A 27,404-nucleotide genomic window follows, 5' to 3' on the forward strand; every position below is an offset into this window, starting at 1 on the left:
CTACAATTGGGACGTTGTTTCCAACTCGCTTGTGAAAGCTCGTAATGGCGTCACTCAGCATCATTTACCGCGCTCCAAAGGGAACAATCCTTCACTGAACAATGTAATGCATGATAAACTCTGTATAATAAATCTTAACGCAAGAAGCCTATCTAACAAATATTCAAGCTTTTCCTCTTTGGTGGCATCGCATTCCTCGCATGTTATCGGCGTCAATGGGACCTGGTTACATAGCGACATATATGACTGCGAGGTAACCCCCCCAGGATATAACGTCTTAAGAGTAGACAGAAAAGAGGGCAGAGGTGGAGGCGTTGCTTTGTTTTTGCGCTCTGACCTACAGTATTCTGTACTACAATCCCCACCTGAAATCGAGACGATTTGGTGTAAGGTGAGCATTAATAAAACGAATGTAATCATTGGTGTGTGTTATCGACCTCCCAAACATACCCCGAATGAAATAACGGTCCGTAACGCGAATTTAATCTGCATGGGGGACTTTAATGTACCTAACATTTCGTGGGCTTCATTATCGGTAACAGGTGATAACACCCCTCTTTCTAGAAAGTTGCTTAAATTTTCACTATCCCTTGGATTGAAACAAATTGTATCTGATCCTACTAGTGAGTCCACTATACTAGATCTGATTTTCTTAAATGCACCGCTCATTACAAGTGGCTTTGAGTGTGAGATCACTGACGGTATTTCCGATCACAAAGCTGTTCAGTTTCAAGGCGCCACTATGAATATACCAGTTTTTATGATTACAATCATGCAAATGATACATCCATACTTGATACGTTAAGCAATTCATTTGACAGATTCTCCCGGATATGCACTACCAGTGATATCAATGCTATAGTATCCCATTTTGAAAACATTGTTCATACTTGCATAGAGCGCTATGTGCCATTAAAAACGAAAAAGAACAACATCGACCTTCCTTGGATGACACGGGAAATAATTCATTTGAAGCGTCGAATAGCCAGAGCACGTGGGAAGCGCCATATGAATGCCGAAACAAATGCGCAGTTTCGCTTTATGAAGGAAGAACTTCGCCAAAAAATTCATGCAGCTAAGAACTTCTATTATCAGTTTACTCTACCTAATTTGGTTAAAAATAACCCAAGAAAATTTTGGAGTTCGATTTCGCCTATGAAAAATACCACCCAGACATTTCTATTAGATGATTCGGAAATAAGCGATCCTGGAGCTATTGTTAAAGCATTCAATGACTATTTTCAGTCAGTATTTACACAGGACAATGGCGAAATTCCTCCTTGCTCCACGACAACTAACATATCCTGTGCAATTACCAATGTTAAAATATCTAAGCAAGGAGTCCTGAACGTTATTTTAAATCTTGACACCAAAAAAGGCTGCAGTCCGGACAATGTCAACAATGTGTTCCTTCATCGTTATGCGCTTTGGACATGTCAGTACCTCACATTAATTTTTGAGAAATCAGTGTCTACTTGTACAGTTCCTTGTTCATGGAAACGGGCTAGAGTCATTCCATTGCTCAAATCAGGGCAGAAACAATCCTTTCTAAATTACAGACCCATTTCTTTAACTTCTCATAGATGCAAACTCCTTGAACACATAATTTATAAACACATTATCACTTTTCTCGATTCTAATAACATTTTGTCCAGCGCTCAGCATGGATTTCGTAGTAGTTTCAGCACAGTCACTCCATTAACTGAATTTACTCATGACATCGCTTTTGCTCTTGATTTAGGTCATCAAGTAGATGCGCTCTTCATTAATTTCTCCAAAGCATTTGATACTGTGCCACATTATAAACTATTACATAAACTAAGCCTTATCCTTAATAACTCTCTTCTTGTTGACTGGATCCGTAGTTTTCTTTATAATCGTTCACAGTATGTTTCTTTTAATTTATCAAACTCCCCTGACGCATCAGTATCTTCCGGAGTACCCCAAGGTTCTATTTTAGGGCCTTTGCTTTTTTTGCTTTAAATTAACGACATTCCAAACTGTTTCGGTAAAAATTCGGCTTTACGCAGACGACTGCGCTCTCAACAACGTCATTTCTACACCTAATGATCATAACACCCTGAATCAATCTTTTATAAACTTTTGTGAATGGTGCGAACGCTGGCAAATGAACATTAACTTAAAAAAAAACAGTCGTCATGTCCTTTCACAAGCATGCTAATTGCTCAATTTTTAATTACTCCTATAAATCCACTTTTGTGCCGCGCGCATATGAATATAAGTATTTAGGCCTCCTTTTCACTCCAATGTTATCCTGGTCAGAACGTATTCTAACAACTTGCAACAAAGTATTGAAAAAACTTGGTTTCCTGACCCGAACCCTACGTGTTGCCCCGAAAGAAACTAAACTCCTTACATACAAAACACTTGTAAGACCTATTCTTGAATATGCGGCTACCATATGGAACCCTTACAAAATTTCGGACAATCAGAAAATTGAATCTGTTCAGAAAAAGGCTGTTCGTTTTATATACCGCCGCTACGACAGAATGTTTTCACCCTCATCTCATCTGCATAAGCTTGGTTTAACCCCTCTCTCCCACCGACGTCACATCAATTCTCTAACCTTCTGCACTCTTTATTTCACTCTCCGTATTATGCCTCCCCTAACACATATCTGACCCGTGCAAAGCCCCTGAATACGAGAAACAGCAATAAATTAAACTTATCAGTCTTTTTTGCTCGCACCAACACTTTTAAATACAATTTCTTTGCTAGGACTATTGAACTCTGGAATGATCTGCCTGGTCCTATCCGTTGTTTACCACGTAAATAATTTGAAGATGCTATTGAGAACTCCCTTTAACCATGTTTTCACATATGCTTCTTTTGTGATTTGTATTTGCCACATTGTATTCACCCACTCCTGCTCCAGGGCTGCAGTATTTGTAAATAAATAAATAAAAATAAAATAAATATTGCGCGCGTCTGACTGAGCTAAGTATGACACAGTAGGTACGATTGATAGCGATGAAAGCGGCACTCATCAGGAGGTATATGGCCCAACAAATGGCAACACAGAGTAAATTTTTTGTATGAAAACGTTGTCTTTCACCAATGGCGATTTTGCAAAACCTTAGCAAGAGCGGTGGCTCACACGATAACTATAATATGCCATTAAAATTAAATAACAGTACTTTAAAAAATGTAATAAAAGAACGGTGCTTTAATAAAAGAACTAATCTGATACCTAAAAGGTATATGATGCATTACTGCTCGAAACAGCTAACTGAATTCCTCCCCAACGCATGACGTAGCAAGGAGAACTCAACACTTGGAAACGAATGGAAAGGGAAGCATTGCAGATGGAATTAAATTAGGCTAAACAGTAAATCTGCTGCTTACCACTGGGATACTGGTCTGAAAAAGGAGCGCAATGCAGTTGAGAAGAAACAAGTTAATTATACACATACGTAATTTGATATTTCTTGCTTGGACTAAAATGATTTATATGGTAAAATGATACTTGAGTTCGTCAGGAAAATGGCACTTTGAAACGATCGTGACGGCTTCGTATATCGTGACGGCGCACATCAGAAGGACCCCGAATACGATCTCTCCATTAAGTTTGAGTGACTAAACACAAAAATCCACAGGCAACTTTCGTCAACTGACTGCCTAGAGGAGTCACGTTTCTCCGACAAAGGTGTAGTTATCAGATAAGAGATGTCGGTATCCAGTTTTGCAGTGCAACTGAATGCGAAGTTTTGCATTCCTCTAGACTAAGTTTTTAGAGATATATGTTTTTTTTTACTAAAGACGCTTTTACAAGGAAGTCAAAAATTTTAAAACATAACGCTAATCAGGTAGTTCCGAGATATTTTATACTTGAAATTGACTGACACTTGGAGGTACTCTTTGAATTGCATACTTTCATTGTTAAACTGTTTTAGTATGAAATCGCGCTGCGGTCGTCTTACAGCCACAACATTTTTGCATTGAAGGTCTGTGATAACGTACAGGTCTTCTGCGTAAAAATATATTGAGTGCAAGTAACTGTTCACTTATGCATTAACACACAGTAAATTTTTGTGGCTGTATTTCACCAGTGCGATTTTGCAAAAGTTGTCACGATCGGCGATTGAAATGATAATAATATTATACCTTTAGGATACTATCAGTACCCTAAAAATTTAATGAAATGTGCTCGAATAAAATTAGCTGATCTTGTATTGAACAGTTATGTGATGTATTAGTGCTTTAAAAATATAACCCAATTATTCCCTAACGAATAGCTTAGCAAGCACAATGCAACACTAGGAAATGGATGGAAACGGGAGCACTGCAGATGAAATTGAAGTTGGCTAATTTAGTACATCTGCTGCTGCCCTCCTCCTGGGTTATCTGAAACGGGAGCGCAAGGGCGTTTAGAAGCGACAAGTACTTTATACAACAGGTACTGCGATATTTCTTGCTTGGACTAAAATTACCTAAACGGTAAACAATGCTACAGTTTATCAGGAAAATCGCACTTTGGGACTATTGCGAGGCTTTGAATACCACTGCGCACATCACAGGAACCTGGAATACGGTGTCTCGACTACATTTCTGTAAACTAACCGTAAAAATCTCCAGGCAACTTTCGTCAACTGACAGCCAGGAGGAGTCGTTTCTGTATAAAAAGGCGTCGTTACCACACCTGTGCTGTCCGGAACCAGTGTTTCAAATTAACTAAATGCGCAGTTATGCATTGCTCTCACGTAATGTTTTGTGGAGTTGAGTGTTCGTCATTACTTAAATGCTTTTAAAAAGAACTGGCTACATTTTTCAGATCATACTTCAACAATGTAATACAATGTACGTTGTAGAAATAAATAAATAAGTACGCTAATCAGGCAGTTCCAGATATCTGATATTTAAAATGGATTAAATTTTCTTGTAGCCTTTGAATTCTACACTTTCGTTGTTAAACTGTTTAGTTGTGAACGCGTGCTGCCGTCATCTCAAAGCAGTAACAGGCCAGAATTTCGCATTAAATGTCTTTGATGACGTTAAGGTATTCTGAATAACTATATATTGAGCGTAAGATACAGTGCGCCTTTGTAGAGTCAATTTTTGTGGATCAGAACGTCGACTTTCTCCGACAGTGAATTTGCCAAAGGTTGGCGAGAATGTGATTGACACCATAACAATAATATACCTGTCAAATTCTATTGAGGCACTTTCAAATATGCAATAAAAAATGTGCTCCAATAAAGCTAGCTAAGATAGCATTTAAAAGTAATATGATGTATTAGTGCTGTAAATAGATAAGCGAATTCTTCTATAACGCAAAGCGAAGCAAGTATAGCACAACGCTTGGAAACGGATGGAAGCGAAAACATTGGAGATGGAACTTAAGTTAGCTAATCAGTAGATCTGCTGCTTACCACAGGAATGCCAGCCTGAAAAAGGAGGGCAATCTGATTGAGAAGAAATAATTTATACACATACACACTGTGAAACTCCTAAAACTATTTCAATGTCAAAAGGCTTTGGAAAAATCGCGAGGCTTCTAATACCACCCCGCGCACGAGAACCTGGAATATTATTGCTCGAACACATTTGAGTGATTTCAACGCAAATATCTCCAGGGATTTTTCATCAACTCAATGCCAAGACCAGTCAAGTTTCTGTTTAAAAAGCTATAGAGTTTCTGAGAATTGTCCTAGCTTATGCACTTCTACCCAAGGCCTTTCCGGTACAAAGAATGCCTAGGCTTTAGTAGACAATTGTCATATTTTTTGTCGCCTCCGGCTCCTTTAGTGCAATCGTAACATTTGAGCAGGAACGCCGGCCACGAGTGGGCCTCGACGGAGCAGAGCAGTCGAAAGAGAACCCTAACTGCGGCAGTAGCGCATCAGGCATTGCGTGAGGGGAGAGTGCATCGCCACATTGTCATGCAATTGTATAGGTGCTGTTGTGCCTTTTCACCCTCGATGTCGCTCTCGTGAGCCTATCTTATGCGCGCGTTCCTTGTCCACGCAAGCTCTCGCGTGTGTTCCAACTTTGTACGTGTCTCCCTTCTTGTGGTCGTCTGTTTGCGCTGTTACCCAAAGTTTCAAAATGTACCAACTCGCCCCAAAAGAAGTATTGATGTGTTCCAACTGTAGGCGCCAAGTCATGCTCCCTAAAGCGCTGCAGAAAATAGCGCCTCTTCCTCTTCACGACCAGTCTCCCTCTCTCTGACTGCGCCACGGGAAGGTCCAATTAAAAAGTGCCAAATGCCTCATGGCGCTTCTTTGCCCGCGAGGTGTTCTCAACTCAACGGGTGCTCAGCAGTGATCAATTGGACATTGGGAATGTATTGCGTTTTAGGGCTAGCAAGTGATGAGTATGCACGATGATTAGTTTGGGAAGGTGCCTGTTTTATTTTATGTCGAAGAATAGAAATATTTTAGGAGGAGGCAGCACATACTTTAGAGACATGAGAATACCAACTTAGTCGTTAGTTACTGTAGCACCCAAATATTTATCTTGCTTTAACAAGATGATCAGTAGGAAGATTGCAAGGAAGATTTCGCTTATTTCTGTTCTTGGTAATCTGCACGTAAAGAGGTTTTTTATGAAAAAGGTGGAAATCCAGTTTATTATGAATGCGGGGAGGCCGATGTAGTTTGATTTAACGATTATTTGTCGTGGAAAACAATGTCAAAAGTCTCGTGTCCCATCTTTCACACCATCAATAAATGTTATTAAGGCTAAGGTTCAAACCTTCCTCATCGTCTTGGCAAACAATCTCGTTATACAAAGTGTACTCATCTACAAATGAACAAATTTGTATCGGCCCTTTATTAAAAATAACGATATCATTACTGCAAAGGAGGAGCGGTCCCAGCACACTACCTTACCGTACCGCGAAAGTAACCGGTAAATGTCGCGAGCAAGAACATTCGGGCCACAATTTTAAAGCTCTCTAAAATTTACCGGTTACTTCGGTCTTCTATTTTCACCATTGCGGCGCCCCCAGCGCGCCACCCAACGCTGCTCTTGTCCCGATTCTGAAACTGATGCTCCTCCGAACCCGAGAGCAACCAACGCAGTGCGGCTTGGGTCCCCAAAGTCTTGAAACCCCAATTATAAAACTATTATTGGAAACAGTTTTGGCGCGCTTTTTAAATAGGCAGAAATCCAGTTTATTATGAATGAGGGGAGGCGATGTAGTTTGATGTAACGAATAATTCGTCCTGAAAAACAAGGTGAAAAGGTTTTTTGAAAGTCCAAGGAAATTAGGTCAGCTTGCACAGATTCATAGAGAACGCTAGCAAAACTCAATTACTTGGGTTGGTTCTGTAACCCTAGGAAAGCCTTTCCTGAAGCCGTCCTGAAAAGGGGAAATATTCTTGGTTTCTGCCAAAATATTGGTTATGTAGTTAGCAACGGTATGTTCAAGTAGCTTACAGCAGGATGAGGTAAGATATATCGGGCGGTAATTGCCCGCTGCGCAGTGTCTCGTTTTCTGTGTATAAGCCTAACACATGCCGTCCACGGGTAAGCGGGTATATCTGCAGATGACGCAGGTCTGCAGATGCGCGAAAAATGGCGGCATGGACGGGAGCAAGCGTTTCAGCATAGTGATGACGGAACGCGTTTGGTAGGCCATCGGGGCATGGTGATACTTTCAAGTTACGGAGCATCGAAACATTGCCTGGCAAGGTTGAAATGTCTGCATGATCAGAAAAAAACGTACGTTCCACCATGGCCTCATTGTCGACAGCTCACGTCTCACTCAGTTCTAATTCGTCAATAACGTTTTTTTTTTTCAATTCGGAAAGGCCCAGAACTTTTGGGACGAGGGTCGCGAAAAATTCGGGAGCGTGTGTTGAAAATAATGACGTTTTGAGCGCACTAATGCTTCACTAAACGTGGTTTCAGCAGTTTTTACACAGTCATTGGACGCTTTTCTTTTTCCAGTGGTTTTACATTTCTTTCGATTTGTAAAATTTCTCTCGTTATCTCTTAATAGTATTTCCGCGTTTTCTGGGCTTTATTCGGTAAAACATTGTGAGGACAGTCAGTAAATACATGTTTCCATTGATCTCAAAGATTATCTACATCTAAATATTGAAAGCTGCTTAACTTAAGATCAATGTAGTGGACACCCGTGAGCAAAAGTATACGGACGAGGGATTGCGCGCAATCCTCCTCTATCTGTAAATGTAACTTCACATTGAAGACTGCAGTTCAAGCTTGGAATTTGAAATTTCCAGTGCACTCGTCAATTTCAGAATACGCATGTTATTGACGAAGAAATTCAGCTTTTTTCGGTGGCCCTGTGGTCTGTATACTTCTGCTCACGGGTGTACAATTCTCTCATCCCTGGCACGAGATAAAAACAAGGTCGTTAAAATCGTCATTAACCCAGGTCTCTGTTATAACAGCCACAGAATATCAAGGAGAAAAGCGACATCTGCGCTTCTATTTGTATTTGACAATGGAAAATTTCAGTCGTCAACAGCAAATAATATCGCCCATAATGAAAGATATTTCAGAATAAACTGTTTCCAAGTGATCGCATAGATCCTGGAAATATCTAGGCGTTGCATATGGAACACAATAAAATTCCGGCAACAAAAACGCGCATCCTAAAAAGAACTTCGATGTAATGTGAAGTAACATTCAGCGTTATCTATTTGAATTAACGCCCCAATGCCATGTTTTATCACAACCGCACCACCGCCGCCCATATTATTTCCGTCAGGACGGAAAACAGGTATGAGGGCGGAGAAATACCAGTGTCATCGATGTCATGAAGCGAGATCTCTGCAGCATGGCGGTCAGAATCTAAGAGAACAGCTTCCAGTTTGGCACATTTGTTGACGACGCTACGCGCATTTATGTTAATGAGTTCAAATTGATTACTAGAGCAACGTACAGGGCAGTCGTTCCTGAACGTTCCCTCGTTTCTCGTTTTTTTATTATGGGACTTGTGTTTTCTCACGTGTCTCGTTCGCTTCACAGATTTTTACTTGGCCTACTTCAACAAAACGGCGACATTTAGTTGAGATCGAGGCTACGTCCCTCACCACTGCGGAAATCATTGTATAAAAGAGCATTATTACCGACGATACCATTTGCGCGACTTGATTATCGGAGTTTTGGCATACCGCAAGGAACTATCTGGGCATGCGCAAGTCCCCTTTCGCTGCGGCTGCCTCGCCACTGCCGCACCTAGCCAACTACGCATGCGCGAGATATGCCCCACTCTACCGTCGCTGCTACGTCTTCACATCGTCTGAGGCCCTAGCTGCTTTCGTGTTGTGGAATCGTTTACGAATTACCCGCGGTAGTGTTGTTCGCGGAAACAGCCTCTTTAGAAAACAGCCATGTTTGCACGGTTTACTACATACTGAAAGCGTGCTAGTTTGCTTGTTGAGATACTGAGAGGCTCGGTTCAGTTACTTACGAACTTTGACGTAGATAACTAATTCAGGGACCAAAAAGGAAGTTCTTAGAGGATGCACGTCGACAATGCGAGCCAGTCCAGATCTGTTCCTGATAAGCATTTGCATAACTCAAATAAGCACTTATGAAAGCACCCTGCTCGGAAAATTGTGCCAGAAAATGCCTCATTTACAAAAGAAAATAAAACGAAATCATTTTGTTGAATTTGAGAGTCTGCGACGACAGAGGTATCATCCGTGTCGGCGACATCTTCACGTAGGCAGTCCGAAGCGAAGCCAGTCATGCTTTCGAGTTCCTGGCTTCGCTTCGTGCCATCCGCAGCGGGACGACGCTATTGAGAAAAGCGCCGACAGCGGAATGCAAATCCTTCGTCTGCCAGTGGCTTCAACGCACCTCCGAAAGTCGAGATTTAATTATGGCGTTTTACGTGCCAAAACCACGATCTAATTATGAGGCACGCCGTAGTGGGAGACTCCAGAAGTTTGGACCACCTGGTGTTCTTTAACGTGCACCAAAATCTATGTACACGGGTGTTTTCGTATTTCGCCCCCATCGAAATGCGGCAGCCGTGGCCGGGACTCGATCCCGCGAACTCGTGCTCAGCAGCCCAACAGCATAGACACTGAGCAACCACGGCGGGTCCGAAATTTGAGGTTACGTAACCTCCAGTATTAATGTGCACGATATTAGCGCAATTGGTGCCACGCCATCTCGGCACGCACACTCTTTGCGTAAGTAGTTGACTGCCTCTAAAACAGGGCGCGCAGGCTGGGTACGCGATGCACGATCACGGCTGCGCAAGAACTGGAGAAGCGCCGACCTGCCTCAACTCCTCACCCCCCCCCCCCCCCCGCCCCCTCGCGCGCGCTTTATTGCGTTAACGCCACCTTATCGTGGTAAGCTGAAATCGCACGCGTTAACGTGTGAGGTGCGTTTGGAAGCAGCCGCTTGTAAGTCACTGACTAGACTATCTGCGTCCGCGGGACTTTCCATTTAATGTCACGATTTTCCGTCGTAGCGGTAGTTAGATGTGGTTATCTTGAAATCGTGTGTAAACATTCTTATTTATATTCAGGATAAAAACATTAAGCGTGATTTAGAGGTAATTAAGCGCGACACAAATGCGTTAGCATTACGTTGCACAACTTTGAGGTCCGGCATTCATGGTTCAAACCGCGTTCACAACATTTCAAGGTGTGGTTCAGGAGATGACTTCACACACTTCCTGCCTCTTTGAAAAGAATCGATAACGGTGGTCAAAAAGAACAAATATAATGCAGCAGACGGATGATCCAAGTACATATTATACAGATGCGAGTCATAACGCCGAAAGCAGTAAATCAGCGGTCGTGGGCCATGACTCGATGCGTGTGACAAATTACTTGACAGTTCCAACGCCTCAAGACGCGGAATTGCTGGCCATAATCCTTGCCGTAACTGAAATGACACGCACATCGGACACGAGAACAATCCGAACAGACAGTCAAGGCGATTGCAGAGACAATCAGAATGATTACCTTCTTTTCCACATACGCACACTTCTCCACATGTACATGCATTCTCAACTCCTTCTACACGTACATAAACAATGAGCTCCAGGTCATCAAGGATTGGGAGGAAATTGATGAGCATACCAGCTCTCCCGCGCAGAAAATGCGGGACCTCCTATCCTTTGGGCTACTGAAGACACTTAGAACCCCACAAACGAGCGGAATATGCTGCGGATCGAAGGATACATATTTTAGTTGAAGCCTCGCAGGGAAGCAGCAACGCTTCTCAACACATCATACGAAAAGCACATACAGACATTTGTCACACCCCACAGTACGCATTATATTAAGAGGCACCCCACTTGCAACCAGTGCGGGACCTATCCATCAAATAAACACACCTTGTTGGTGTGCCCTGCCAACGCCACCTTCAAAAAGAAAATACTTTCTGAATTACCACACAGCAAGCGTCCTGGCAGGTGGGCGGAGTCGACCACTCCTCCACGTGTAGTCTTATGGGGGCCACTTCTGGTGCAGCACGTCACGAACGTGATGGGCCAGGAGGCATAAGTCTACACAAAGGCCCGGACATGGGCTTTAGTTCCTTTGATTTTCATAATCTAAAAAAGCCACATAGACAGGTTGATTGTACTCCGCAGATTTCTCTATTACCTGATTGATGACATGGATATGATCTATCGTAGAATATCCCTTCCTGAAGCCAGCGTGTTCTCTTGGTTGGCTGAAGTCAAATGTTGCCCTCATTCTATCGGAAATTATCTTGGTGAATATATTATATAATGCTAAAAGCAAGCTAATGGGTCTATATTTCTTCTATTCTTTAACGTCTCCCTTCTTATGGATGATTATAATGTTGGCGTTCTTGTAACTTTCTGGTACAGTTGAAATCAGGAGGTATTGCATGAAGCTTTTCAAGCTTGAAGCAAGCATGAAGCAAGCATGCAAGCATGAAGCTTTTCAAGCATGATATCTCCTCCCTCTTTGATTAAATCGACTGTTATTCCACTTTCTCCTGCAGCTTTCCCCCTGGTCATATGATTCAAGGGCCTTCTAACTTCATCGCTAGTTATAGAAGGAGCCTCTGTATCCTGTTCGTCAGTACTTCGAAAGAAAGTAGCTTGGCTGCTCTGGGGACTGAACAGTTCAGTATACAATTCTTCCGCTGCTTTTACTATCTGATCGAAATTGCTGATGATATTGCCCTGCTTATCTTTCGATGCATACATTTTGCCTTGTCCTATGCAACGTTTTGTTCTCCCAGATTTCATGCTGCATCCACATTTTACTGCTTCCTCAATCTTTTCCACGGATATCCCTTACTTTTTCTTGTTCTGCGAATTCAATCTGATCTCTCGAGTTTGACACTTTCATCTTTTGCCTGTTTTTTATTAGGTCCTTTGTTACTTCGGAGAGCTTATCTAGTGGTTGCCTTGTTGCCTTGCTTCCCACTTCAATTGCTGCATCTGATACCAGCCTAGTTACGGTTTCATTCATTTCCTTTATGATGTTTTCATCTTCCTGTTCCAAAGCTGTATACTGGTTTGCGAGCACCAGGGTCAATTGGTCTGCTTTTACCCTTAATGCGTCTAGGTTGGCCTGTTTCTTCTTGACTAATTTCATTCTTTCTCTCTTCAAATTGAGAGAAATCTTGAGCCTCACAAACCTAAGGTCACTGCACTTTTACCTACCTAACACTTCTACATCCTTCACCATGCTGGGATCGGCAGAGAGTATGAAATCTATTTCATTCCTTGTTTCTCCATTACGGCTTTTCCAGGTCCACTTCCTGATGCTGCGCTGCCTGAAGAAGGAATTCATTATTCGGAACCTATTCCTTTCCGCGATTTCTACAAACATCTCTCCTCTAGTGTTCCTAGAATCGATGCCGTAGTTGCAGATTGCTTGCTCACCAGCCGGCTTTTTCCCCACTTTTGCATTGAAGTCACCCATGACTACAGTATGCTGAGTTTGCACCTTTCTCATTGCTAGCATCTTCATAAATGTATCGGGAAGCCACCAACTCGCCCAGCAAGAAGTTCTTTAAAAAATCTTCATAAAACTGTTCGATTTTTTTTATCATCGTAACTGGAGGTTGGGGCGTAGGCTTATACTAACTTCATCCTATTCAGCAATATTACGGCTCACAGCTACCCTCTCATTTATCCTGTAGAATTCATCAATGTTGCCCGCTATGTCATTATGGACTAGAAATCCTACTCCGAATTCTCTCATATCTGGAAGACCTCTGTAGCAGAGGACGTGGCTGTTATTCAGCACTGTATAAGCGTCACCAGATCTTCTAACCTCACTGAGGCCTATAATATCCTAGGCAATACCTGATAATTCTTCTGATAGCCCTGCTAAGCTAGCCTCACTCGTTAGAGTGCGCGTGTTGAACGTTGTCCGGTTCAGTTTCCAGTGGCGGTCTGTCCGGACCCATAGATTCTTAGCACCCTCTGCCGCGTCGCAGGTCCGACCGCCGCCTTGGTCAGGTGCTTCGCAGCCGCTGGGGACTGATGGCCATGGGTTAATTGTAGGAGTAATGAGGGAGATGGTGGACGAATACTGCACCAGTGAGGCCAATTCCTGTTCTGGTGAGGTAGTGAATTTGTTGAAGCTTAGTGGACCTTCCTAATTTGGTTGCACCTAGACTAGTATAGCCCCACTTGCTGTCGGCGATATATTTTTTTTCGCCGGTGTCAGGCGCCACTCCATGCCTAAAAATTGTGGGAGCGCTGACATGAATAGTGGCATAAGAGCCAACTGTGGACGAGGAAGATGACATACGCGCGAGGCGCGGCTGCGTGACCTTCGGCGCGACAGGCCGAGACTGGAGCTGCTGCCGTGTCCCGCGGCACCAAGGCGTTTTTCTACAAAATGTAGTGTACTGGAGGAGGATTCGAACTTACGAACTTCAGATTAGAGGCCGGATGTTCTACCTCCACTCCACGCCACCACATAAGCTACCTCCTGAGAATAAGATACCTTTACACATAGCACGGCAGGCGCGCCTATCACGTGACACCGCTTACGCATGCATAGCGTCGCCACCTGCTGCCTTCGAGACTGTCGCACCAGGTGCATTGGCGATAACAGGGTACAAGCCCTTGGTGACCATGTGAACCGGAATTGCTGCTAACGGTACTTTGGCACACTTGGAACTCTTATAGCATTTCTCTTTACCAATATCTGGCTTCTAGACCACACACTCAACAAAAGCCTGTTTTACATCGTAATTAGTATTATTTTAATTGCTTCTACAAAAGTAATGAGAGCACTTTGAAAGGTTAAAATTGCCTACTGCATTCCTCATCAAGCATATTTTAATATATTAGGCACGCTTTAGCGGCTCTGGGCGCGCTAAAGTGGTCCTTTTGAGGCTGACCGAAAAACCACCTCCGTACTACGGTGGGAGTAGCCGTATAATGCTTCGCATTAAAGTGGCTTTTACAGGTATGCAAAGCTGAACGGCGTGGAAACTGCCTAACCTGCTTAGCGTGCCTCTTTTTGCTTCGACACTCAAGCTTGGGGCCCAAAGGATCTCTTGACAAGATTGGTATGTAAAAAGAGGGACATTGACGGGAAAGATATTGCGTGCGAATAGGGACAGTCATGACAAAATGATGTTCTCAGGAATAAATACAGTGCCACGAGTTATCAAGCATGGGTCAAAAGACTTATTCGATTAGCCAGTGCACTTACAACATTTCGTTGGGAAGATTTGGCAGAGAAAAGTGGTTCTTATGCTCGCACACTTGTTTTACCTAATTTTCTGCACCGACAGTAGAGAAGTTGTCAAGATTCATAAAAACATACGTGCCAACCTATAAACCATAAATTTGCTAAACTTTTATAGACATAAAAAGGGGAGGGGATTGTGTTAATTTTTTGAAATGTTGCCTATAGCATAAACCTGTTGTGGGATACATATACCTTTACGATGATTTACCATTAAATGCAACACAAGAGCTGCAGCAAACTAGGAACAGCAAAGACTAAAAAAAGCAACAGACTGTTTTTAGATCGCAGTGCCTTTTTGAATGGATTCATTGTCCATGTGAGGCCATTACGTGCCTTACACAAAAGGCCTTGTGCACGCAGTCTTCGCATCGGGGAAAAATTGCCTATAATTTTCTGCTGTGTTTTATGATACACAGTGCACAAACACTAAAATAACACGTTCCAAGATACAAGGTCCGTTATCTCATTTCCATAACAATTTTTTTCACATGTTTGAGTACATAGTTATCACACTCATAAATATGTCCATCAGTATGCAAAGTAAACGATTGAATTATTTACATCTCATGTTGTACGGGTGTCTTTCTATGTACTCTGCATGTCCTAAAGCACAGGGGGGGGGGGGCATTACATAAGGGGTGGGATTTTATTTATATTAACAAACAAGCAGTGAAAATTGTTGTATTGTAGGTGATCACTAATACAGTCCATAAAAATAGATGAAGCAATGGTGATGCCCCCTTATGTAATGCCCCACAAAAAGGGGCCTTTAAGGAATAAAACTGAACTGAACTGAGCACAGAACAACAGGACTGAAGAAATGGACAAGCAGGGCCAAATTTTGTAACATTCCATTTACTTTTTTCCGTTCTTTTCCTCACACGCGTCATGTCACCTAGGCGATTGCAAGGATAATAACAGTATCAGAGCCAATGACAAAGTGCAAATATTAAAAAAAATCAAATGAATTGCTAGAAAATTTGACCTCTCGTGCTTGGCTTGTCCTACAAAAGACAACATGCGCATGTAAGAGGCTCACCGATCGGAATCATCTGGTTGAGCAGAGCTGCCTGCAGCTTCTGCTTGCTGCAATCTCCTGAGGTCCTCAATCAGCTTCTTGAGATGCGCCACGTCTTCAGCCAGCTGCGGGTAGTGCAGCTGCATCTCCGAGCACAGCTGGATCCTCTGCACACAGCGAGACCTCGCTGACAAAACGGCCAAAGATTGCCAGTGCCACTTGGCTTCTGTAGCACAGCCGCAGCAGGGTGGCGTACGAACATTGACGGCTGATTGAGGGGGCTCAAATGCCAAGTGGAAAGAACTTTCGGACAGCGCCAAAAGCCTACAGGGTGTTTCACGTAACTTGGGTCAAACTTTTAATATATGCAAGTTCCATGTAGCTGGACCACACCAAGGTAGTGTTGTTTGCCGTCGCTTGGAGATACTCATTATTTTTTGCATTCCACTTAATGAGATTATTAGTCTTAATTATTCAACTTCTCAATCATTATAATTAGATCAAAAAGTGTCAATGAGAAACTTGTAGAGCATGAAAAACTCCCGATACAGCTTCCTGTTGCTCAACACGTGCTACATAAAAGTGTGTTTCTGAGCGTGAATGAAGCAAAATTACCGCACGACTGGCCGCTCGAGGCCCGCTGTGAGTATGTGGCCATAGCATGCAAATAATCATAATCAACACATGGCGACCACTTGAAAGAGCTGATCGGTGTTGCCACGAGAGAAGTACGCATGCGTTTATGGCCTAAAGGTTAGCGCACCAGGCTGCTGTGCTGATGGGCCGAGGTTCAAATCCTGGCGCTGCTCGGCGAGGACCTGACCAGTGCCCGGCAGATCAACCAACCGACCCAGGCAAAACGATGGGATGATAGGTAAAAAAAAGCTTTGCTTTAAAAAAGACGCAAGTACCCGTCATGTAATTTGATGCAACATAACATTCCATAGTTATATGCAGCAACATCTAAAGTAATTATTACGTTGAAGTCGTTTCAGATCTGAACTTATTTATAACCAAGCGTGCGGAGTCATGTCTTTCTCCAACCAGTGACATACTGTGTTGCATACTGGAGGCACAGTCATGCACGAATGATACGTAATTTGATGCAACCTTACATCGACAAATAGCAGCTTTAATCTGTAAAGTAGTCATTCTTGAGAAAGTGTCGCAGATTAAAAATTACTGCGCTGCGAAATGCACGGAACGAGACTTCAATGAATGCGCTTCTCGCACAGCTTCCCGTAGCATTGCCTGCTAAGTATGAAATGAAGTAGTACAGCTTCAGATAGGGGAGACATGGAACAGCCTTTGTGCAACATTTGCATTTGAAATGCAAGTGAATGCATTGCAAAAACCTAGCAAAAATGGACATCGCTGACGTTGGAAAAAAAAACGGCGCGCCATTATTATTGCTTGCCGGAAGTGACGCATTATCTCTGAGATCGGGCAGTGTCCATGGTGTACAGAAAATCTTAGAGGCGACGTGCTCGGATTTATATCACACCCACTAAACACTGGGTGCCTGCGTCACCTCCTAAAATGCTATTTAAAGGCCGTAACAAGGCATATTACGTTTACTGTCAAACATGTAGTTTTACACAATGTGATCGAACGTTCGCTGTAAATTAAAGCAGGCCGTCCGTGCCTAAAGCCGAACAGCCTTCGAAAATAAAGACGGAAAAAATACAGGCAAAATATTTTTGATTGCAAGAACATGTTTTTGCATCGTATTTGTATGAGCTCTGTGATCTACATTGTACACACATCAAGCTACGTGTCAAACTATGGCACCTCACAGTGGTCGCAATATAAAGAGTTCTTTTTCATAATGAATACATGAAAATCGCCCATTTTAACCAGGAATGGCGTGGAGGAAACGAGTATTACTTCCAAAAGAATTTAAAACGCGCATTCCGCGAATTACCGAAATTTCGCAATCAAGCTTTTTACAAGTTGTATTATGGTACGCATTGAATTACAAATCGTAGTCGGCGATTCCCCAAGGTATACTGATTGAAAACAAATTCTGATAATGGTATCGGTTCAGAGATACGCGCTGTAAAATTTGCATGGCTCCCACCTCCGCTTTCTGTAAAAATACCGTTTCAGGCGCTAAGTCACAATAGTTACAGCTACGCCAAAGTATTTTCTCGCATACAGAGCTCGCAAATCGTGTCATTGACAAAATTCTTTGCAAGCGCAATTGCGAACTCAGCAGTTACAACTTGTTCATGGCACTATTTCGATTGGTAAAGTAATCAGCTGAAACCTAATTAGTGCAGTTTCAATATTTATTCCCTGGCGCGTTTTGATTTCTCGTCCCAGTAATTTCCGCCTCCTTGAGAAATATAATTGTTCTATGTGCCTAAAAATTTCATTTCGACGACAACAATATTACCAGTCCGGTATATGTTCGCCAACACAATCCGGCATACGTGTTTCGCCAGAAGCTACAAGCACACAGGGTTCACTGTGTTAAAATTATCAATATTTATACCCACATAGAAATAATGAGAGCTGGCCGCTTTTTTTGCAATGGCAGTAACGCAAATAACTATATTCTATATAGTCACTTGGTTCTATAGAAGCGAGTCTATACATCGGGGTGCAGATTCACAAAGCTTTTCTTTCGTGAGTTCACTTTGCCACTGGCTGGCCGCCTTCACTAATGATATGTTTGTCATCCAGATTGGCTAAAATTTTTTTCTCACGAAAAATTCGAGCGTAAAAAGCTTTTGTGAATTCGGGCCCTGATTGTTAGCGCGTTTGCGGGAAGCTATAATGTAGTTTGTTTAGATTCTACCGAAGCACATAGACCCTAGAAAAACCAGGTCCTTTGCAAGCAAAACTGTTCTTCAGCATTCGCTCAAACACGCGACACAAGGCCAAAGGTATGACGATGTGCAACAATTCGAGGGAAATTGCGGAAATTCGGGTGAAATACTCATTTTAACGAAAAAGAGACTCTTAGAGAACATGGTACAAGTAGTGAATGAATGCGTGCAATATTCGCAGCAGTAACAAAAAGCTACCCACATGAACTGACTGATGTAGCCGAAAGGAGATATATTCGCTTAGAGCTAGATACAACCACCTTATAAAAAGTAATAACTTGGAGATGCTGACACTGTCGAGTAATCATTTGTTTACGTAAACACAGGTGAAACATTGCGATTTAAGGAATTTTCAGCCAAGGAGGTTATAAAGTGCGTAAAATTTGGAAGCGGTATGCTTTCGCCCAGACGTGGTAAGCTGGCCATGTTATGCAGTATTCACACCGATGGCCACGCGAGTCCGACGAGGTTGCTTTAGCGAAAAGCTGAACAAATTCATTATCCGCCAACGGAGCGATTTCTTCGCTTTGTGACTGGAGTATGTGTGATCGGAGTAGCAAAGTTGCTGGACCTATCAGCGGCGCAGGATCCCGAAAGCACGGATCACGCTTTTATTGCGTGTTCGTGACTACGCGAGCAGACATGAAAGGCGCCAATCGCCATATAATGGAATTTAAGCGCAGCGACGCGAAGTTCACGTTCGCCCATGTGAACATCGTTCACCGTGAGTAGTTATTTGGTTGCTAGCCGCAGTCTTTTGTGGACCGATGACAGTCGCTGGTGTAAATTGCATGTTAGTGTTCGTTCCTGCGCATCGCGAGCTGCATGATCCGAGCGACTACCGCTTCCTGCCCTGTCATGCAGTGAACGCGGTTAGTCCCTCGAAATCACTTTTGCGGTGTGGCGATGCACAGGTGCGTACTCACATGCACTTGCATTTGCATTGCAGTCACACGCACTTGGAGCAGAGAGAATTTCTTACGCTTGAAATCACGCACTGAAAACTACACCATCCATAGGATAATCTAGGAGAGTAGTAGATTTCCGATTGGAAGCCACGTGTTCGCATGGATAGCAACTAAAAACCATATTTCATTTTCCTCGTGTAATTAGTTTACCAAACCTACGTTGGTGGCGAAGGAGGACTACTATCGAACAAGTCTGACAATCGCTTATTGTACGACATTTTTTCACGTCTAGGCTGATGTTATGTGGGACACGTTCTATAACGAGTGCCGCATTCTAATGCCCCAGAAAACGAAAGTTGTCTTTACTTTGCAGTGGTAGGTTAAACAATGTTCCTCCGTAATGACATCCTAATACACACTAGCACACTTCCGTCGCCTTGCTTGAAATCTTGCTGCAGTGATTAAAAGTGATAGATCAATGGATGCTGCGTGGCTTCAGCCACTTTCTTCGAGCTCCGCTGATCACTTAACGCCTCCAACTCCTTGTCCTGTCTTAATCTGGAACTTCTATGCTCATTGCTCCGCTGGTGTACTTGCTTTTCTCTACTCACACGTGCTCCCTCTGGCGAACCAATATGAAAGGTCATCCTGGTTCTCGTTTTGCGCACCGTGACTTACTATCATCTGTTGCAATGTTTCTGGGCAAACTCCTATGCAATGTAATCACTCGCTCACTGCACCATGCTTATTTTGAAGTAAAGGAAATGTATTTTCTTTGGGAGTTAGTCCTTGCCCCCTCCCACTTTTTTCTTTATCTAGTATCGTGGGCTGCTGCCCGAGACGGTGCACTTTTAAACAAGTGTGCCGATTCCAAAGGTAATGCTACCTAGGAATGTGGCCCGTTCGCTTTAATATGTGCCGACAAGAAATTTAAGCAGTCTGACGCTCCTCCTACTCTACTCTCGCGAGTGGTGCCACCATAAGAGTGCTGCGCGCAGCGACTCCGCCCCATCCTTATCCGCAACCTGCTCAGGAAGACATCGTCGCTTTAGTCGCCAAAGCGATCCAACTTTTTTTGTTTTGTTTATGTGAATTCTCTACACATTACTTATCGTGCCTGTTGTAGGGAAAAATCAATTACCCATCGCGCACCTATCGCCCATGCCTTGCAGTACCTTTCAGGCACCGACGTCATCGCCGTGCGCCGACGTTATGGAAGGCTCAACACCGCTTGTACTCCTCTAACAACAAAACAATAAGAGTGCAGCACCGGAATTTTCAGCTGGCTGCACGCGACGAACGTCGCGGGTGCCTGCTTCGAACAAGGCAGAACTGAGACAGCCGAGGTGCAAGTGGGGCGGGTACCAGTGCAATTTACAGTGTGCAGGGCGAACCTAAATTATCCATACTTTCCGTGGAGGACAAATTCCTTCCTTCAGGAAGAAGAAACCACTTTTTCTTTGATACGTCATTCGTTGACAAACAGAAAGTAGAGGCAGCCGCTGCTACAGATGAGGCCCTTTCCCCGGAAGAATCACCCTCTGCCTCAGCTGTTGTCATACTGAGCTTACCGACCTCCTATATGCTACGCCTCCCCGCTGGCCGGCTCAAGTGCGACGCTACAGCTGTCTCTTGGTTTGTCGTTGTTTTCTCACTTTCTATAAAAGCTGTCCCAGGTGCCGTGTCGGTAAAGCAGCGCTCTGACTACGACAAAGCAGATAGACACAAGAATGCACGACACACTATCTCCGCTTTGTGCTGCTTCACCATCGTTGGCACTGCAAGAATTATGCTCATCACTTCGACAGATGTGCTGATATCGAGCGTCATTATGATCAGCTGGTAGATGAAATAAGAGACACTGACGATATGCGAGATTTGGAACGGTGTGTAAGTTCACCGTCTATAGCTTCTATATATGGTATTGCCATTATAAAATGGAAATGCTTTACAATATTCTCACGTATATGTAGGAGACAATCTTATTGTTGCATTTTCTTGTCAATATGCATCGTTGTGTTAACGTCTTTACCTGCACTTTGAGGGAGACCATTAATAATGATTATGCGCACTATCGCCAAGTTACAAATTATGTATGTTTATTTGCGTGGATGCATGTTGCTGTTTCTTATTGAATAAACTGAATGCTAATCCTTTGTGTCAGCCTAATTGATGCTACGTTTCCGTCAACTGGGCGTAGCAGTTTGTCAGGAGAAGAGTAAGCTCGTTTTGCCGCGACCTGTGGTCAATTCTATGTATTGTCGCAAAGAACAATCCTACAGTTTTCCGCCAATCATATCATGCACGTTACTTTCAATATCATTGTGTCCACGAAGGAAGCCATTACACGATCATGCATGAGTCAAGTGCGCAGATGGTGCCGTTTTCCCACCACGCACAACGTAGTTGCCCTAACTTTATCCTACCCGGCAGTCTTCAGAGAGGCGTGCCTCGGCAGTGGGTTTGTCGCTCGGAGCAGTAGTGCGCGCGTCTGACCGAGCTAAGTGTGGCATAGTAGGTACGATTGATCGCGATCAAACCGGCGCTCATCAGGAGGTATAATGCCCAAAAAATGGCAACACAGTACATTTTTTGTATGAAAACCTTTTCTTTCACCGCTTGCGATTTTGTAAAACGTTGGACAAGATCGGTGGTTCACACGATAACTATATTATACCATTAAATATATAAAAGCACTTTACAAAATGTAATAAAGGAAAGGTGCTTCCATAAAAACAGCTAATCTGATACCTAAAAGTTATATGATGCATTACTGCTCGAAATAGCTAACCGAATTCCTCCCCAACGCATGGCGTAGCGAGTAGAACTCAATACTTGGAAACGGATGGAAACAGAAGCATTTCAGATGGAATTTAAGTTGGCTAATCAGTAAATCTGCTGCTTACCATTGGGATGCTGGTCTGAAAAAGGAGCGTAATGCAGTTGAGAAGAAACAAGTTTATTATACACATACGTATTGCGATATTTCTTGCTTGGACTAAAATCATTTATATGGTAAAATGATACTTGACTTCATCAGGAAAATAGCAATTTGAGACGATCGTGACGGCTTCGTATATTACCGCGCACATCAGAAGCACCCGGAATACGATCTCTCCATTAACTTTGAGTGACTAAAACACAAAAATCCACAGGCAACTTTCGTCAACTGACTGTGAATTTTCTCAGCTGACTTCGCCAACTGACTGTACTAGAGGAGTCACGTTTCTGTAACAAAAAGTGTCGTTACCAGGCACGGCTGTTGGTATCTAGTTTTTCAGTGCAACTAAATGCACTGTTTTTCATTCCCCTAGACTAAGTTTTTAGAGATATATGTTTTTCTTTACTGAAGACGCTTTTACAAGGAAGTGGACACATTCTTCGCTCACCGCAATAATAGTTCTCTGCTTTTCCAATGCACGAAGCCGAAATATTTTAAAAATAACGCTAATCAGGTAGTTCGAGATATTTTACGCTTAAAATTGACTGACACTCGCAGGTACCCTTTGAATTGCATGCTTTGATTGTTAAACTGTTTTATTGTGAAATCGTCCTGCGGTCGTTTCACAGCCGCAACATTTTTGCATTGAAGGTCTGTGATAACGTGCATGTGTTCTGCGTAACAATCTATTGAGCGCAAGTAACTGTGTGCTTATGCATTGACACACAGTACATTTTTGTGGCTGTATTTCACCGATGCGATTTCGCAAAAGTTGTCACGATCGGTGATTGCAACGATATAATATTATACCTTCAGGATACTTACAGTACCTTAAAAATTTAATAAAAAAGGTGCTCCAATAAAATTAGCTAAACTTGTATTGAACAGTTATGTGATGTATTAGTGCTCTAAATATATAATTCAATTATTGCCGACCGAATAGCGTAGCAAGCACAACGCAACACTTGGAAACGGATGGAATCGGAAGCACTGCAGATGAAACTGAAGTTGGCTAATTAGTACGTCTGCTACTTACCTTCTCCTCGGTGATCTGAAAAGAGAGCGCAAGGGAGTTTAGAAGCGACAAGTAGTTTATGCAATAGGTACTACGATATTTCTTGCTTGGACTAAAATTACTTAAATGGTAAAACAATGCTAGAGTTTATCAGGAAAATAGCATTTGAGGCAATTGCGAGGCTTTAAACACCACCGCGCACATCACAGAAACCTGGAATACGATGTCTCCGACTACATTCCAGTAAGCTAAACGTAAAAATCCCCAGGCAACTTTCGTCAGTTGACAGCCAGGAGGACTCGTCAGAGGATTCACGTCGACAATGTTAACCAGTACTGACCGCAACAATATTTCTCGACTTTTCCAATTTTTCAGATCATATTTCTACAATGTAATACAATGTGCGTAGTCGAAATAATTAAAAAAAGTACGCTAATCAAGTAGGTCGATTTATCTGATATTTAAAATGGACTCAAATTTTTGAACAGCTTTTGCATTCCACGCCTCCGTTGTTAAACTGTTTTATTGTGAAAGTGTGCTGCCGTAATGTCAAAGCCGCAACCAGCCATAATTTGGTATTAAAGGCCTTTGATGACCTATAGGTATTCTGCGTAACAATACATTGATCGTAAGCAACCGTGGCCTTTGTAGAGTCAATTTTCGTCACTCAGAACGTTGACTTTCACCGACGACGATGTTGAAAAGGCTGGCAAGAACGGTGATTGACACCATAACAATATTATACGTTTAAAATTTTATTAGAGCACTTCCAAATATGCAAAGAAAAGTGCTCCAATAAGGTTATCTATGATAACACTTAAAATTTATATCATGTATTAGTACTCTAAAAATTTGGAGGACACTTAAGCTTCGCCTTTAAGAGTGGATCGTGATAGCATTCAGAGATCCCTGGCTAATTATCAGGCTTTTTTCTCGTATATTGAAATTACAATCCGATGTAATCACGTCTGTAGGTTGTGGTTGTCGTACCTTACGATTTTCTGACGTACTTTACTTTGAGAAATTCAGTTTTTGTTCGCTAACGCCTTGCGCCACGCGAAGAGCCTGCTGGGATGACGTGATTATTTCTGCCTACGACGCCGGCGCTTACGCTGACGCCGGATTTTCTGCAACACGAGTTTCTTAACGCTATTGCGTAAATAGATAAGTGAATTCCTCTATAACGCATAGCGTCGAAAGTATAACGCAAAGCTTGGAAATGGATGGAAACGGAAGCATTGCAGATAGAACTTAAGTTGGTTAATCAGTAGATCTGCTGCTTACCACAGGTATACCAGCCTGATAAAGGAGGCCCATCCGATTAAGAAACAAGTAATTTAAATGGTAAAATGACGCTTGAGTTTATCGGCTAAATAGCACTTTGAAAACATCGTGAGGCTTCTAATACTACCCCTAACATCAGAAGAACCTGGAATATCATCGCTCGATTACATTTCAGTGATTTAAACATACATGGTTACCATACACGTGCTGTCGGTAACCACACTTGTAGTGCAACTAACTGCACAGTTATGCATTCCTTTGAAGACGCCTTTACAAACAACTGACCACGATAACAGTTCTCGACTTTTCCCACACTTCAGACATAATATATCAACAATGCATTACAAGGTAGCTATTGGAAAGAATAAAAGAAACGCTCAGGAAGTAATTCTAGATTCTAGATGTATTACTTGGATGTACTGAATAGATCACAAAATTTCTCGAAAATAGGATATATCAACGACCATACGGCGCAACATTTTGAAAGGGAAAGTTGTAGTTCAAATATGTATTGTGTCATTAGCCTTTAGTCATCTACGTAGCGCAGATACCACTGCCGCCACGGGGTGCTGCTGGCTGAGGGCATTGTGGCTCGCTGAGCGCAACCGCGTTTGGCGCGTCCTGGGTGCCAAACTCGGAAATAGTGGCGTCTATGTGAACACCCAAAATCACATTTGAACTGCGCGCCACAGTGTCGTTCACTAGGCGGGGCGTTGTGCGCACACCCCACTCCACCGCAGCCTTTGCAGTGCGAATCATTGAAGACGGAGCAGAAGCACCGCGTAGGGGACGTTTGATTGCCATTAACTGCTTCTACTGAACGAATTGGAGTACTTTTGGCGGCAAGTATTTCTGAAATAGTCAAAGGTAACTTTAAATGCATTTCGCGACTTTGATAAAAAGTTGCTCAGGGGCCCCTTTAAGAACCGTCCTTAGTCCTAATGCTGCAAAGAGCCAATTTTTGCACAGAAAAGAGTTGGTAAAGAACAACACATTGTAGGCAACCAGGCTACGAGTGTCAATAGCAGCGCAGTTCGAATTGTTAAGGTAAGTTCCCTTTGGGTAAGTTTTAGTAGAAGGGAACAGTTTGCATCAGTAATATCGCTTTACAAAGAAGTTGTATGATGCGCTACTGGCTGCGATAGCAAAAATTAACACTTCCAATTTTACGGAAGTTATTTCCGAAAATATCATACGATGCAGATGTTGGAAAAGTTATCGGGATAGCTCACTAACCCTTTCAGCTTTGGTGTTGCGAAAACGTCGCACACAATTTATGAAACGAATACAAAAAGTTAAGCATTCAACATGAAGCCAGCATAGACGAAGCAATTTCCAATGTTTATGTCGAATAGGGCAAGACAAGCATTCTTCTGCGGAAAAATTGAACGATTATTTACTGATGTCACACGTTTAGAGTTTGGATGTGATTTTTTTGTGTTCTGAACATGTGTATTTCTTTCCTTTTGTTTTGTACATTCACGTCTCCTGCTTAAGTCCGGATGCACTGCAGTATCATGTAAATAAATATGTAAACCAATAAATAAAACATACAAGAATACGAAGTGACTGCTCCCAATCTCGCTTTTACAACCACTGAGTCCCGTTGGTGTCAAATTCGTACTCAGCAAATATAGGTATTAAATTAGCCGCAAGAAGGGGTGGAGGGGCAGTTTGCTCATATCTTTGTCTAGGGCTGCTATTCAAAATATTTTTGTTGTACGATAAATTATCAAGCCGCATGGGTAAGTTGTTCGGCCCTGACGACATCCCAAGGTGAAGCAGACTGTTGCTCCTACTATTGATTTTCTATCAATAGTAGGAGCAACAGTCTGCTTCACCTTCACCTTCGCCTTCACCTTTTTCTGAAGTGTCTGTTCCCTTCACAGATTCTTACTGGCTCTAATTCAAGAAAACAGCGACATATAGTTGAGCTCGAGCCTACGTCTCTCACCATTGAGAACATCATCTATATAAAAGAGCATTATTAACGCCGATACCATTTATGCGTCTTGATTATCAGAGTTATGGCATGCCACAAGGAGCTATCTAGGCATGCGAGAGCCCCTTTATCGCTGCGCCAGCCTCGCCACTGCCGCACCGAACCAACTACGCATGCGCAAGCTATGCCCACTGAACCGTCGCTGCTAAGCCTTCACATCGTCTAAGGCGCTGGCTGCTTTCGTGTTGTGGAATTGTTTACGAGTTACCCACGGTAATGTTCGCGGAAGCAGCCTTTTGAGAAAACAAACATGTTTGCATGGTTTACTACACACTTAAAGCGTGTTAATTTGCTTGTTGAGATACTGAGAGGCTCGGTTCAGTTACTTACCAACTTTGACGTAGATAACTAATTCACAGACCACGAAGGAAGTCTGTAGAGGATGCACGTCGACAATGCGAGCCAGTCCAGATCTGTTCCTGCATGAGCAGTTGGGTAACTCAAATAAGCACATAAGACAACACCTTGCTCGGAAAATTGTGCCAGAAAATGCCTTATTTGCACGCCCCTGAATCCCGCATCTATATCTATATATCGAAGCAGTTTGATGCGGGTTCGAAGCGTGTAATAAAGTTCAAAATTTGCAATCCAGAATCTTATCGCTATACCGTTTTTACCCTGCGGTAAGTTAATCTTTCTGACTGCGTGACATGGGCGCGGCTGATCCAATGCAGTACAAATACCAAACATCGTTCGCACTGCGAGAGGTGTGGCTGTGCTTCTGACTTACAACAGATGTGCTGAT

At 42.8% G+C, this 27,404-nt stretch overlaps 1 long non-coding RNA gene across 1 annotated transcript; it reads right to left on the reverse strand.

Annotated features, from left to right (window-relative positions):
- Nucleotides 1-9,388: 9,388 nt before the first annotated feature.
- LOC125941771 (uncharacterized) lies at nt 9,389-27,078 on the reverse strand. The gene is made up of 3 exons (XR_007464593.1): nt 26,990-27,078; nt 15,697-15,842; nt 9,389-9,495 (listed from the first exon to the last, which is right to left on the reverse strand). It is a non-coding gene; the product is annotated as an uncharacterized LOC125941771 (long non-coding RNA).
- Between the last annotated feature and the right edge of the window lie 326 nt (nt 27,079-27,404).

Source organism: Dermacentor silvarum, unplaced genomic scaffold (assembly GCF_013339745.2).
Source record: "Dermacentor silvarum isolate Dsil-2018 unplaced genomic scaffold, BIME_Dsil_1.4 Seq263, whole genome shotgun sequence".
Classification (NCBI taxonomy): Eukaryota; Metazoa; Arthropoda; class Arachnida; order Ixodida; family Ixodidae; genus Dermacentor; species Dermacentor silvarum.